This window comes from Amblyomma mixtum, chromosome 5 (assembly GCF_055824585.1).
Source record: "Amblyomma mixtum isolate Tamu chromosome 5, ASM5582458v1, whole genome shotgun sequence".
Lineage (NCBI taxonomy): Eukaryota > Metazoa > Arthropoda > Arachnida > Ixodida > Ixodidae > Amblyomma > Amblyomma mixtum.
Window position 1 is genome coordinate 2,426,270 of NC_143016.1, and position 14,108 is coordinate 2,440,377.

A 14,108-nucleotide genomic window follows, 5' to 3' on the forward strand; every position below is an offset into this window, starting at 1 on the left:
TCAGATTCTCCGCTATTTTATTGCTGCGATATCATTAAAAGCCGCATTGGAAATAAAAAACTGCGTTGTCGGTCATAAAATTCGCCCATTGGTCGCAGGAAGTGACGTAAGAAGACCAGATAATTCCCATTGGCTGGAGGCACGTGACGTCGCCAGACCAGATGTGACGAGACTTCCGCTGAAAGCATCAAAAGCTTCGAATGTTATCGCATTGGGAATACATAACGTAATTGGGCCACTCTGCGAATGTTATTTTTCTTGCAGCTGCTTCTGGTCATGGCGCACGTGATTGGCCGGCCTGCGGACGCCGCGCGGCCGCGCTTCGTCTGCAAAAACGTCAAAGGCCCCGTTACGCAGAAAATCCGGCGTCGGCGTTGTCCGCTTTGTGAGCGAAAAATAGGATGGCCACCCGCCAGAGAAGCAACCTAGATGGGCCACCAAGGTCACGTGACCTTGTGACGTCATCACAACCTGCCCACCGGATTATGAGCAAACTGACCACCGTGGCAGGTGGCTCTTAACCGCCGCACCATTGCGGAAGGAGTGTTGTGAGGACTCCCAGGGACCTATGAATGTAAAGTAGAGAATAACCAGTTCTGCATATAAGGGCATGAACTCATTAACACTATCGCATGGCGGAAGTAAGTGTCCCCTCCAATTTTTTTAGATTGTATTTCGCAGTTTTTGCTCTCGAAGGCATCTCGAAATCTGCGCACCTATGCGCGTTACGCGAAGAAGGCCTGAGTTTTAGAGCCGAAGCAAAGAGCAAGCCAATTTTCGAGCGTTATCCCACGTTCTCTGCTTCGTATAGAGGTGTAATAGCTAATCGAGATACTCATGGCACTGCCATTTAACGCCCGATCGAGTTTAATTGCGATGTTCCAAAAGTGTTGCAGTGCCCTGAAAGATATAAAACACTTGTTTGGATGCACAAGCCTATGCTGGACACATAAACGGGCACGAAGTAGCAGAAAACAAAAAAAAAAGAATCAGGCCACCGATTCAGAATCCTCGGATATTTTTGTATTGTCCAATCACTTCGTGTCCTTCTGCTTTAATAATTGACCCTCTTCAACTGATATTTCGAATTAGATAGGAACACATCTTTGCCTACGGTAAAACCTTACCGTGACATGAAATCACTGCTATCATAAATTTTATCCCCGGGTATAATTGTGCTGCGGCAAAAAGTCTGCAAGAATGAAGCCTGGAGAGGACCCACGTTGCCAAAGTAGTTTTAGTGCAGCGCAGCGAAGATTAGCTACACAAACTCAGAAAGCCAATACGGCCGAACTAAACGAGCTCAAAGGGCGAAACTGGCACAAATATATGTCGCCACTCTGTCAACCAAAAGATCACAAGGGCGGAGTGACATGAAAAAGCACTAGAGGGAAGGCTTAAGGATGCACTGTGATGGTAAGATAACACGAATTTCTTTTTTCTGCATCGAAGTGAGGAGGGGTCATGGCTTTTATAAAACAGGGGTTTCCAAACACGAGGCAGCGATAAACCGTCACGTTTACAACAATGGTAGTATCGCAGTCAGCACAACGCAGAGAAAAATGCAGGCTCACGATATAGGTATGAGATAAAAGACTAGCTGGCGTAGGCTGCTCAGCCTTAGGACACTGTTAGATGACGCGAACGATTGCAACAAACCGATGGAACGCTGCGTGGAAGCATGTAGGCGATTCACTGAACAAAGGTTGCCATGAACATTAAATTTTTTACGTGAGCTTTACGTTTTCAATGGAAATCTACGAGACCGGTTGTGTTTGTGTACCTACTAGCACAGTGAACTGACACATAACGGAATGGGCACATGAACACTGCTGCGGAGAAGGTGGTGACACGAAGATGTAAACTTCGGGAACTGTGCGTCCTCCTATAAAAAACAACAACAACAACAAAAAAAAAAACAATGTGTTCTACACCGCACAGAACATCTGGGTGGAGACGTCGTGAACATTTGGGAAGACGAGGGAAGCTCGTTTCTATGGATATGTCGGATACGTGAAGTGATTAAATGCAGACTCTGCGCTTCATCTGAAAGCTCTTTGAAATCGGTCAGTCCACAGACCGATTTGCGATTCTGAGGTGAATGGAGGTCGCATTCTGCCGTTCCGATTTAGCGCACATGATGTCACAAGTGATCACCTTCGGTACCCTGTGCCGGTAAAGATTAACAATAGCGTGCTGTGGTTCTGAGCACTCAGGAGAAGCCGATGGTCTTGAACTGCGGGTAGAACTTCCAGAGGTCCAGGTCAGTTCATCTCCTATGCTCGCAACTAGAACAGTAGCGTCCACACTAGCCAGGCCGAGTTGTGCACAGCTGTCCGAGAGCACGGCTTCCAGCTGAGCTCCTCCTACAAAAGCGGCGTATGTCCATAACTTCTGGAGCTTGCTGTTGAGGGTGGCATTGAACTCGATGCGCGCTCACTGGCGTCCTGTATGTGTACGATTAGAGCGTCCCGTCCTCTCTTTCACAAAAATAATGCATTTTTTTTTTGAGATGGCAACACGAGAAAGAACGGGCACGCAAGAGACATCGTTCTTGAAGCACAGAAACACACAGAGGCTGCGCTGTTCCTTCTCTCCAGCGGGCCATGGTGGCGCACTCGATTCTTGGCATCGTCACATGTTTGGGCGTCCTCGCCAACTGCGCCAACGCAATTTCCGGAACACTGACGTACCGCCCGAATGCTTACTGTGCACCCGAGGAGAATGCTTGGCGCCTTGCAGCGACAGTGGTCACGCGATGCAGAGGGAGCAATCAAGGACCACTTAGAGGCAGGTCTCCCTCTGTATGACTCCTTCGAGGAGGTTGTCCTTGCTTGTGTCTACGTGGTCGTGCTCAGGTGAGTCCCACTGCGTAGTGACGCCGCCATTAAACTTGCGCTGGCTGCCGGGCGTTCTCTCATCCTGTCCCGCGCGGTCTTTTCTGGGGCTGTCCTGGTATTCTTCCACGCTGGTCATGCGCTTAACCGTGGGCGTGTCCAGCTGATCGGCGTTGCTCAGAAGCCTCTGGCTGGAGCGGGCCTTCATGGCAGAGTTTGGAGAGGGGCTCTTGGTCGCACCTTCGCGCTTGTCCACTGCACCAGAGAGGGCAAAGGGAAGAGAAGCACAACACCAATTAGATGCATAAAACTGAGCGTACGCTTATCATTGCGTAACTCGAGATTCAACGACAACTATTTGCTGCTGTGAATATAATGTTTATTCTTTCTCACATGTCCTCTTCTCTGAGAGTGCGCGTCACGTCACTATGCTGTCACTCCAGACGCCATTGCGTGCTAACCAATAGGCTCGGCGGGGTGTGTCTGCTTCGCCCTCCCTTCCCGGTCTCCCCCGCACTCACTGGTGTCACGTGATCACCGCAGAATCGGAGAACATAAAGCATAAAGTGAAGTGTGTTACCGCTTTTCACTATGCAACGAAGCATGCCGAAATGAACAGGTTTTTTCCAACGACTGGAAAACGGCACTTGTCAGTGTTTAACGCAACCCCGGGTGCGATCGTATCTGGGCGACGGCACTGTGAACTCAAAGTTGTCTCTTTGAGACATCTGTGGTACGCTCATGCTGCCAGCCCTGCTAGCCTGATGATAATCAGACTAGACTGCAGAGTAAGTGACTGCCTCAAGTCGGGGCTCAGATAACGCTGCCCGTTCAAGGCTGAGCCTTTCTCTTTATTGCTCTGATAGTGCTGATATCACGCAGGATAGAAGGCCTGTTGCGTCAGACCTGCGATGCAGCAGAGGGTGCTTCCGGGCAAGCAGCCATTGGCAACTGAACGTTGCAAAGTTTGACGCAAGAACGATTTCGACTGAGGTTAAGCCAGCAATGATATTCGAGGAACTAAGGGACTTTAAATGAAATGTCATAGTGCTGTGTGAGGTTAGGAGGACAGATGAAACATATACAGCGTTAAAGTGTGGGCACGTTCTATGCAGTTACGTTTAACACACAGGCGAGAACCATGCGAAGGATTCCTGATATAAATATAGCCGGTATCATGATTGAGTTCTTCAGCATTAACGAGAAGGTGGTGCTTATCGTATTTAAGCTTGAGAAAAGGTACAATTTGAAGGCTGTACAGGCCTACGCACCTACATGCAGTCAAGAACACGAGATGGTCGAAAGATTATATGAAGACATGTAATTAAATATGAGTAAAGTAAAATCACAGTCTGGTGTGCTGCTGGGCGGCTTCAGTGCCAAGGTAAACAAGAAGAGGCAAACGACCAGGCAGTAGGGGATTACAGCACAGGTTCTAGGAATAGCAGGAGGATGCATTAAATTCTTCAAAACGAAACAGTTGACGAATTATGAATGCCTTCTTCCTCAAACGGGAGTACCGGCAAAGGACTTTGGAAGAGCCCGAGCAGTGAAACGGATAGCGAAATAGACATCAAATTGTGCGCTTATCCCGAACACCGTGCTTGATGTGGAGGTGTTAGGCGCGGTGAAAATTAGAGACCTTAACGACGACAATTTATAGGTCCCCCTTGGAGTGTCCACAAGCACCCGAGTGCGAACTTCATTGCGGCACATGAAAATAACTGGAGATGAACAGCGATGCTAAGCAACGAGGTTAGATAGTAGCGCCACTAAGTGGCCCCTTTGCGATGCTACACTAGCAGTTGCAAGGAGGATTAACCGTGGCATCATGACAATCGGACGACGTGAATGCTTGGAGGGCTTACTTTGAGGTCCATTTCTTGCATCTTTCTTGAGTTGTGTTCGACAGTAGACCATATCCGAGTTCACTGTGGTATAGGTCAATCACCTCAACCGCGTTTAAAGGGGTGGAGACACCAAATTTTGAAGCTATAAAAAGCCTGCTATGGGATTCCTATGTATGCAAGGGCACTCACAGCCAGGTGTTGGACGCAACAAACGTTTAAAAACTATTTTAATTCGGTTCCAAAGATTACCTAAATGCTCACTCTCACGATCTAGACCCATCGCTAGCGCCATCAACCATGACGTCACAAGGGGTGTAAAAAAATAAAGTTTTAGTGACGTCATACCAAAATACAGTGACGTACGATGAGCGGGGCACAGCCGCGTGAGAGCAGTCGACGCACCAGCGAGCCGCGTTTGCTGCTAACCGCCACTCGCTCGGTTTGCGGCGCGCCGGCGTCCGGCCTGCTAGATGTCAACAGCAGGCCGCTCGCGGCAACAACGACGGGAAGCGGCAGCCAATGCGAGCGCGGAGAGCGGCATGACATAGGGCGCACTCCTTGGAGTCGGGCGGTCTGCGCCAGTCTTCGTGCCGAACGCCGGCATCTGAAGAACACGATAGTATTGTTTGTTCACGTTCATAGCAAACCCTGGGATATATGAATATCAAAAATGCATCGTTTCTGACGATCGTTGGCAAATACCGAGTTCCTGGTAGAAGTGATGCCTGCGTTGCAAGCAAATTTCATCAGCCGGTTTGATGCTGCTGCTACCTGGTGCGGTTCGCCTGCCGTCTGCTAGCTCTGTTGCTGAAGATGTCGTGGAAATCGAACATATATTTTATTATGGGAAGAGTTCACAGTAAAGGGGTGCCGAGCGGAGCACGTTTCTGAGCGCTGGCCAGTCCCTCAGCTCCCTCAGCTGCGGAGTCGATATGCGAAAGCAGCTAGGCCTAGCGACGACTAGGGCAGTCTGGGACCAGCGCGCAGGTCGTCGGCCGGCGTTGCCGCAGGCAGTGTCGCTGCCGAAAGATCCACTTTTAGCACAGTCGTGCTGTCGTATCTCGAATCTAGAAAGCATCCTTTCTGGTAGCATGGCTGTTTTGTATTTTCTTGTGCGGACGTGAAGTACGCCGAGTCTGCCGGCCGGTAGGTCAGCCTGGATACCGTCTGCCGACGTCATAAAAGCGAGTTAAAGAGTGTTATTGACGTAAATAATAAACCATGGGACAAGAAATGTGAAAAAAGTGTCATTTTTGAGGATCGCTGACCAATACTGAGCTGGTAGTAGAGGTAACAACTGTGATATGAGCAAATTTCTCACAACCGCGCCTAGCAGCTGCCGCTGGCGCGACGTTGGGGTTCGGCTCGCCTGGCGCCCGCTAGCTCCGCTGCCGAAGGCGTCGAGGAGATTGACCATACTATTATTTTATTGTGAGATGATTCTGTTAACACTACAGCTATTTGTGAAAAGTACGCCTTTTATTATAGCGCAGGCGACTTCCGAAGCGCCAGCCGCTTGCTAAACAGGCTATAGGCCTAGCGACGACCACGGCAGCCAGGCAGCAGCAGAGCTCGTCGACCGGAGCGCCCGCGAGTGGTGCCGTTGCCGAAAGCTCCCAACATAAGCAGACATGCTTTGTCGCTGTTCGAGTATAGCTGCCAGTTCTGATAACAAGGCGATCTTGTCTTTTCTTGTGATATTTGTACACCATCCCAAGCAGCGCTCAGGTACTGCTGCACGGCAGCGAAGTGTGACACCGGTTGTGGGCGCAGCTTGGGTAGAGCGGAGCAGCGATGCTTACTGGTATTTTGCAAAGTGTTTCGAATCCTCACGCGAACCCGCGAAGGCGATATTAGCGTGCGAACAAAAAAGAAAGTCGATGTCCTCACTCATTGGAATCAGATCTGTCAGTATCCGAGCTGCTGGGATTAGACGTGCAGTTGTTTGTTTCCATGCGCTGGTCAGCACGTGTGTGGGAAAGCAGACGATGCAGCAGTAGGTGCGTCACAACTTTTGTGGGCCCACGTGACCAAGCGAAGCAGTTGATCTTCCCCTTCTGTGACGTCACTGTACAACTCGGCGTTCCGAAACCGAAACCGAAAATCGTTCACCTAAAAATGCTATAATAAATTATTCACTGTGAATATATGAATCTTTGAGTGTGTATAATGCTTCCTGGAGCCATAAGAAACGTTTGAAACTAAGAACGCGCGAACCACAAATTTGGTGTCTCCACCCCTTTAAATGTGTAGCAAGTTGAGAGAAGCAAAAGGAGAAAAGGGACAGACGATCAGACATTCTTACCCGGCGATACCGATAAGCAGTGGTAGTACTGCTTACGCAGTAGTTAAGCCATCATGCTCAGAGTGCACGCCCAGCCAATCATCGAGACAGCACCCAATCCCGCTTAGCACATCTCATCCGCTGCCAGGAATGACAGCTGTATGGCGTCCGTGTCAATGCGAAATTAGGACTTCTGGAGACGAATATGATGATGATGATGATGAATTTTAACGGCGAAAGACAGGCTTCGGCCAAAGAGCACAATCGAGCAAGGTATTTTCATTGCACAAGGTGGGGTAACGAACCCATTTCCAAGCCCATCACCCCATAGAAGTCGAGCTCCAGGCCTGGCAAAAAAATCAGCCGTTGGAAACCGTTGGTAAGCCGGCGGCACTGAGGGTCGAACACCGCACCTCCCGCATACGAGGCGGATGCTCAAAACACTAGGCCACCGCTGCGGTGAACATGATTTCCCTGGTCTTACTGTGCTTTGAGGCAACACCATGTCCAACACTATGCCAATAAATAACAAAAACAGCATGCTCAATTTGCATCGCCGGAGCCCTTCAAGTTTGGAACAGCGCAGTGAGATATGGAAAGCTATGGAGCGTTACAAATGTAAAGCTAAAAGACAAGAGGGCAGAGTGGGTCAGGGAATAAACGTGAGTTCGATCGTGATATCCTAGAAATTAAGAACAAAGAAAGAAACGGGCATGGGCAGGGCCTGTAATGCGAAGGCAAGGTAATCGTTGGTTCCTTAGGCTAACGGAGTAGATTCCAAGAGAAGGCAAGCGTAGCAGGGGGCACGCGCATTCAGGTGACGGATGAGATTAGGAAACTTGCGATGATAAGGTGACCGCAGCTGTCGCAGGCCAGAGTCATTTGGAGGTCAAGGGGAAGAGGTCTTTGTCCTGCAGTAGGCATAGTTAGGCTGATGATGATGATCATGGTCAAAAAGAGGGATTTGAGTGGCTTCGAGATATGCGATATCCGCCTCGCTGAAACAGATCTTACAGTGTGCGAATCTCGGTTCATGATATCAGCGGGCGCAAATATCTAAGACATGCACAAAAAAGAACTCGCCTGCAGTGTGCGCAGAGCTAAAAGACGAAGCAGAAGCGATGGTTGCCATGACCAACCAATAATGCTGCCGCTTGTAGCCAACCCATATGTCCACCCTGGATACTTCGACTGCCATGGCCCTCCCGAAAAGAAGCTTGTCTTGGGCCCCGCTGGGCTTTTACACCACGGCATGTTAATACTGACAGGGCGTAAACGGTCAGGCTCGCGAGCCTCCAATCACCGGAGCCAATGTGGCGAAACTACTGTTGGTGTTGCCTGTACGTTCAATCCGTTACGCTGTTATGTGCTATCAAGCCACAGTCAAATATTGGTAAAACAAAGGACACTCTCCTTCACATTTATCCGCAAGGGCTTGGTTTCTGCCCCGATATAGCTTAAGGTGGACCGACTACAGCGACATGACATCAAAGGTAAAAGGGAATTCACATTTAGTTTCGATCCCACCCTTCGATCCTAAGCGCACTCGGCAGAAAGACGAATGGGCGCTCCCCGTGAAAGGAGAACTCAAAAGCTGACGGCAAAGTGCTTGCAGCGCTGTAGCTGTAGCATCGCTTACATTGTTATTACGTGCGAAATTTTCTCAAACATCCGCCCACATTACGCTCGGCCACAGGGTTTTCTCCGTTCGCTGTCCCGATGTCTCAGCGAAATTGAGGCTCGTTCAGGTAGCCAAGTTCCTACGTGCGTAGCGTGCGTAACAGCAGCCACATCTGAGCGGGTCTCTGGGTAACCGCGACAGCAGCGGTGCCAACAAGCGCATCTAAAGAAAACTCACGGTGAACTCAAGTTGCGGCTCAAAAGAAAGAGCAAAGGTAGGCGCGCCGTGGGTGGCGGTGTCCATGCATTGTCGATGCAGTTCACGTACAGAGGCGCAATGCGGCCAGAGAATCACTCAGAGGAGGAGCAACAATGTAAATTTGCTAAACAGCCCGGCCTCACTATATTATGTAAACTAGGCCTGATGACAACATGCATATTAAACTCATTCCTTTGCTACTCACGCACAAATAAAGCGAGGAGAAGCTTTGCGTTGTTTTTGTTGGTTACCATCGTTGTGTAAAATATTCAGAGGTCAGACTTGTCCTTTTCGCACGAGAGCCTCCAGTTTCAACCGATGAGCTGTTCCCCGATTCGCGCAGCATCATGGTCCTTGTTCTGAACCGAAATTTGGACGCCTGCCGGCCTTTCACATGCATACCGTATACCACTGAGAAGCTCCTGGGGTTTGTAATTATTCATATAGCCGCGGTGGTACCAGAATGTGAGCAGAGTATGGGGAAAAACTCGTCTACTGCGTTGGCTGCGCATCATTTTGTTTTACAGGCGCTGAGCCGCTAAGCAGACCATGCTTCTTATAAACGCACGACCAGCGGTTCCTAAACGAACGGGACTGCCTTTGCAACTCACGACTGGAGGAAAATTCTCAAAGTCGTGCAGTAACTGACGTGAGACGGCGTTGCTTGCTTCGCTTCGACTGCTGCAACAGAGCAGGCGGCATCAATTGTTTCGCTCACCTTCCCAGAAGACGGGGCGGGGGAAGCGAGCGTCCTCGCCGCTCGCCGCGGACTGTTCTTTGTCCACGTAATTTGCCATTTACTCAACGCTCGGAGGATCCTCCTCGGGGAGCTGAATGCTGGCCTTGTTTCCGTTCCCCATTTGCAGCTGGCCGTAATTAATCCGAGCGGATAAAGCCGGTTCCGATTCCCAGCGGGGGTCTCGTATAAACAGAGGAGCGAGCCCGCGCAGCCCCGAGCTGGCGCTGCCATCGCTGTGAGGCAGTGACTCTATCTGAGGCGAGCCGTTCGTTCCGCCCGCAAACTGTGGTGTTGCTGCTAGCTTGACACCAGCTGATTGCAACAAAAGGGCACTTATTGCATGAAAAGAAACTGCGTGTGCACCCTTTACTCCTTCATTTTAATCATGAGAGAAACCGTCAGTACGTTGTCTGAATGGAAGGACAAAGAAAATATTATTTAGGTTATGCGATCGATACGCGCACTGACTAGAACACGTCTGCCCCATATCAACTGCTGCTGCAGTGGACGAACGCAGTATGGAAGCCTAAGGCAGTGGCTAAGTCTAAAAAAAATGAACAAACAAACAAAAGGATGGCATCCTTTCCCAGCCGTTTTCTCTCGTACACAGTTAAGCTTGAGGTCGTTGCCGGAGGAAACATGACCGCGTACAGCCTCCACCAAAAATGTAAATCTCAATGCTCGTAGTATAGTTGCTAAGTAAGAATCGCTCGAGTCCTTGCACTCTGTGTGCCGTTACCGAAGCATGGCTAATATTTGATACCCAAAAATCTGACATAATACCGCCAACATATTCAGTCATACGCAAAAAGAGAATAAAACGTGACGATTGAGTGGCTGTCTGCCTTAAAAAGGTGATACCTTTCACAGTATTGTCGGATGTTGAAAACTTGAGGCTGTTATTTGCAAACTGAATTTTGGCTCACGTAGCATTAGTATGGGATGTTTGATTTCTGATATATGGCGTTTAACGTCTCAAAGCGACTCAGGCTATGAGGGACGCCGTAGTGGAGGACTCAGGAAAATTTCGACACCCCGGGGTTCTTTAACGTGCACTGATATCGCAAAGTACACGGAACGTTTCACCTCCATCGAAATGCTACCGCCGCGGCCGCGATCGCACCCACGTCTATTATTATGGCGGCTATTATTATGGGATGTGTTTACCGCAGCCTTATACCAGATGGCGACGGTTTTCAGACTGTATAATTATTTACGGCGTCATGTTCCACGATCCAAATCAATACTGCTAGGTGATTTCAATCTCCCTGATATATGGCAGACGATGGAACTTCACTCGGCTTGCTCAGAACTTGTCATCGACACCATGTTAATACTTCAACCCATCGGAAATAGTAAATAACCTACACATGTGGAGGGATCCACACCAAACATTCTTGACACTCTGTTCATAAGTGACCAGTTTCCTGCTGATAAAGCCCAAATCGAAATCATTCATGCATGGGATATCTGAACACAAGCTAGCTTTATGTACTGTTCCCGTTTATGACATTATAGTCCTGTCACAATCGCAAATTTAGTTTTCTGACTTTTGCAATATTGACGACACCAGTATATATATGCTTGACTATCGGATAAGGTAAAGTAGATTTGTAATAAGGGACTAATTACTCACTGACATCCCTCCAGGCGCAGCCATACGGCTGCAAAAAAAGAAAGGAAGAGAAGCTATACAGCTTCCACTGAAACTTCTTAGTTAAAGAAAAATACGTCCTGGTTCGGGGTTCGAACCCAGGACCTTCTTTTTATCGAAGCAGTCGCTCCACCAACTCAGCTAACAGGGGCTTTTTTTTTCTTTCAAGAGGGGTGGCTAGCGTATGGTAGGGCGATAGGGAATTGATTATTAAAGGGCAACTGCATAGGTTTTAGAAATCGATGAGCTTAATAAAGGGGTCGAATGTGTAAAGCTTGCAGGTAAAGCAGGCGAAGTCAGTTTGGGCTAGCATTTAAAATGGTGACGTAATCGCCGATTGAAATCGCGACGGTCTTCAAGCTTCTTCGCAGCGCACAGCGCCAAGTGGGGGCGCGTGGTGACGTCATCGAAGGTACCGGTACATTTCCAACGCATAAACACCTGCTTTGAAGGAAAAAAAAAAATCAACGCCACCGAAGGCGAAGCCCGCCGAGCGTTGTTTGGCAGCATCCAACGAAGTATGGCATGATGTGGTTGACGGCAGGGAATTCTTACCTTCCATGATTTGATTTTTTTTTATGACGTCACACCGAGCTTCTCCGCATATCTCCTGTACGTTGAGGAGAAGCCTAAGCTTGGATCGCTGATTACGCCATTATTTTAAATGCGAGCGCAAAAATACTTGATATGCTTTACCTACAGCCTCTATAGACTTGAATCCTAGAATATCGCGGAATTCTGTAAAAGTGGTGCAGTTGCCTTTTAACTCCAAGTGGGAATAGTGTTGATGATATGATTCGGGGAATCTCCCAAGGTGGAGAAGGTTGAGTAGATTCGTAATAAGGGAGTAATTACTTAATGGCATTCACTCAAGCGCAGCCATAAGCCTTCAAAGGAAAGCTATATAGCGTCCACAGAAACTTCGTAGTTAAAGAAAAAAATATTCTCCCCCTTTGGGGATTCCTCTAGCCATTTGACCAACTTGACTATCTAAGTTTTGAACTTTGCTGTTTTGAAGATTTATCTATTAGTGTTTCTACAGACAATGAAATTTTTTGGCTGAGGTTCAAAATAATTGCATCCTACGGCATGAAAAACTCAGTACCTACTAAAACAAAGAAGTCGAAAAAACAATTCAGGGATTACGCGCGAAATTAGTCATACGAAGCGCAAAATACAACGACTGCGAAAACAGATGAAATCAAAGCGATGAGTTTAATACCTCCTTACTACAGCCATTTAAGACATCAAAAATTAAATCAGCGAAAACTAACCACTTCGCGAACACGCTTTCAAGCTTTCTAAAAAGTTCGCCCCGGATATTCTGGAATTATCTTAAACGTAACTGAAAAGCGGCGGAATTCTCTTGAGAAGCAATCCAAGTTTCTGCCACTCTGCTAAATATTTGTTTTCAATTAGTTTTCACTGAAGCTGATGGTAGCCTCCCAGGCGCACACCCTTTCAATCACAGGCACCCGGAACTGTTGACGGTACCAGAAGCAAGAAAACTCAATCTACTGTTAACAGACACAGAGAAAGGGCTGTAGCCAGAGAACATAACAATTTTTTTTTTCTGAGAAGTACTCAGTGTGGTTTACAAAATATATGCGCATTGTTTTAAGAAATCATTGTCATCATGCGCCGTATCCGAGGAGCGGTAAATTGCGAGAGTTATACCAATACACAAATCAGGAAGCAAAATCGACATTTCAAACTACAAACCCATAGCAATAACCTGCACCGTTCTCAAACTCCTCATACACATCATATAGAAACACGAAACAACATATCTTACATGGGAGCGTGTTTTATGTCCTTTACAACACGGATTTCGAAGGGGCCTTACGACAATCACGCATTTAATAAAAACACCGTATTTTCCGCACGTAGTATATAGTCAGCAGGAACGAATTGAGGCTGGAAATAAGTTTTTCAGATTGTCAGCGATGAGCAAAAATTCTGTTTCCCAATAATAAAACTCTGGGCCTTTTCAAGACCGGATAAGAGTCGGTTCTAAAACCCGTCAAAATCACTTTCCCCGGGGCTGTCGGCATAAAACAAGCCAAGCATGTCGGATTCAACGAAAGGCTCGTCGGTGTCTTCATCCCCTTCAGAATCCGACACTTCTATTCCAGCAGTTTACAGTCCCGCTTTCGTGAAACCGTTGAGGACAACTTCCCGAATACCTTCTTCAGCACGAGGCGTTACCTCGCCGCCTCTGGCGTTATTCATCCAGTTGTGCACACGTGCTCACATATCCGCGCTCTGAAAAGCAGTCGCTATTCACTTGGATATGGAAGTTGATTGCACATGGGAACGAATTTCGCAATCTGATCTTATCACAGTAAATATCGCAAGTGTAGTCGGGCCACGTATTTTTGTTTTTAAACTTTGACAGTCACTATAGGCTTCATCAGCTCTAACGAACAATCTTTAAAAAATTCAACCATGTATAGGCGGCGCACATTGTTAGTACGCAAGAGGCAAAATTTCAAATTTTAAACATGTACAGTCCGCTGAATTAGTACGGAAATTACGGTAGTACATCACATATTCTTTAGCATTGATAATATCAAAACAATGAATCGAATCCTACTAGATTTTTCGAAGGCCTTCGACCGAGTATCCAATCAGAAAATAATAAAAAAGAGTCGAATCTACGTTAGGTAATCGCCCCATGGAGATTTCGATTAAAGACTGCCTAAGTAACAGATCACAATACATAACAATTCATCACGAGACCTCCAGCTTAGTTTCTGTAACATCGGGAGTACATCAAGGTTGCGCTGTAGCTCTTGTTTTGTTCTTTATCTTTATTAATGATTTGCCGTCAACTATTTGCTCTAACATCAGGCTTTTCGCCGA

The 14,108-nt window shown here is 47.7% G+C and overlaps 1 pseudogene across 1 annotated transcript in view; it reads right to left on the reverse strand.

Annotated features, from left to right (window-relative positions):
* The window catches only part of LOC149341139 (secretin receptor-like), a 132,323-nt pseudogene continuing 118,215 nt past the window's right edge, over positions 1–14,108 (reverse strand). The window contains exon 14 of the transcript XR_016282874.1: positions 1–3,092. The product of XR_016282874.1 is annotated as a secretin receptor-like (transcript). The remainder of the gene's footprint in view (positions 3,093–14,108) is intronic.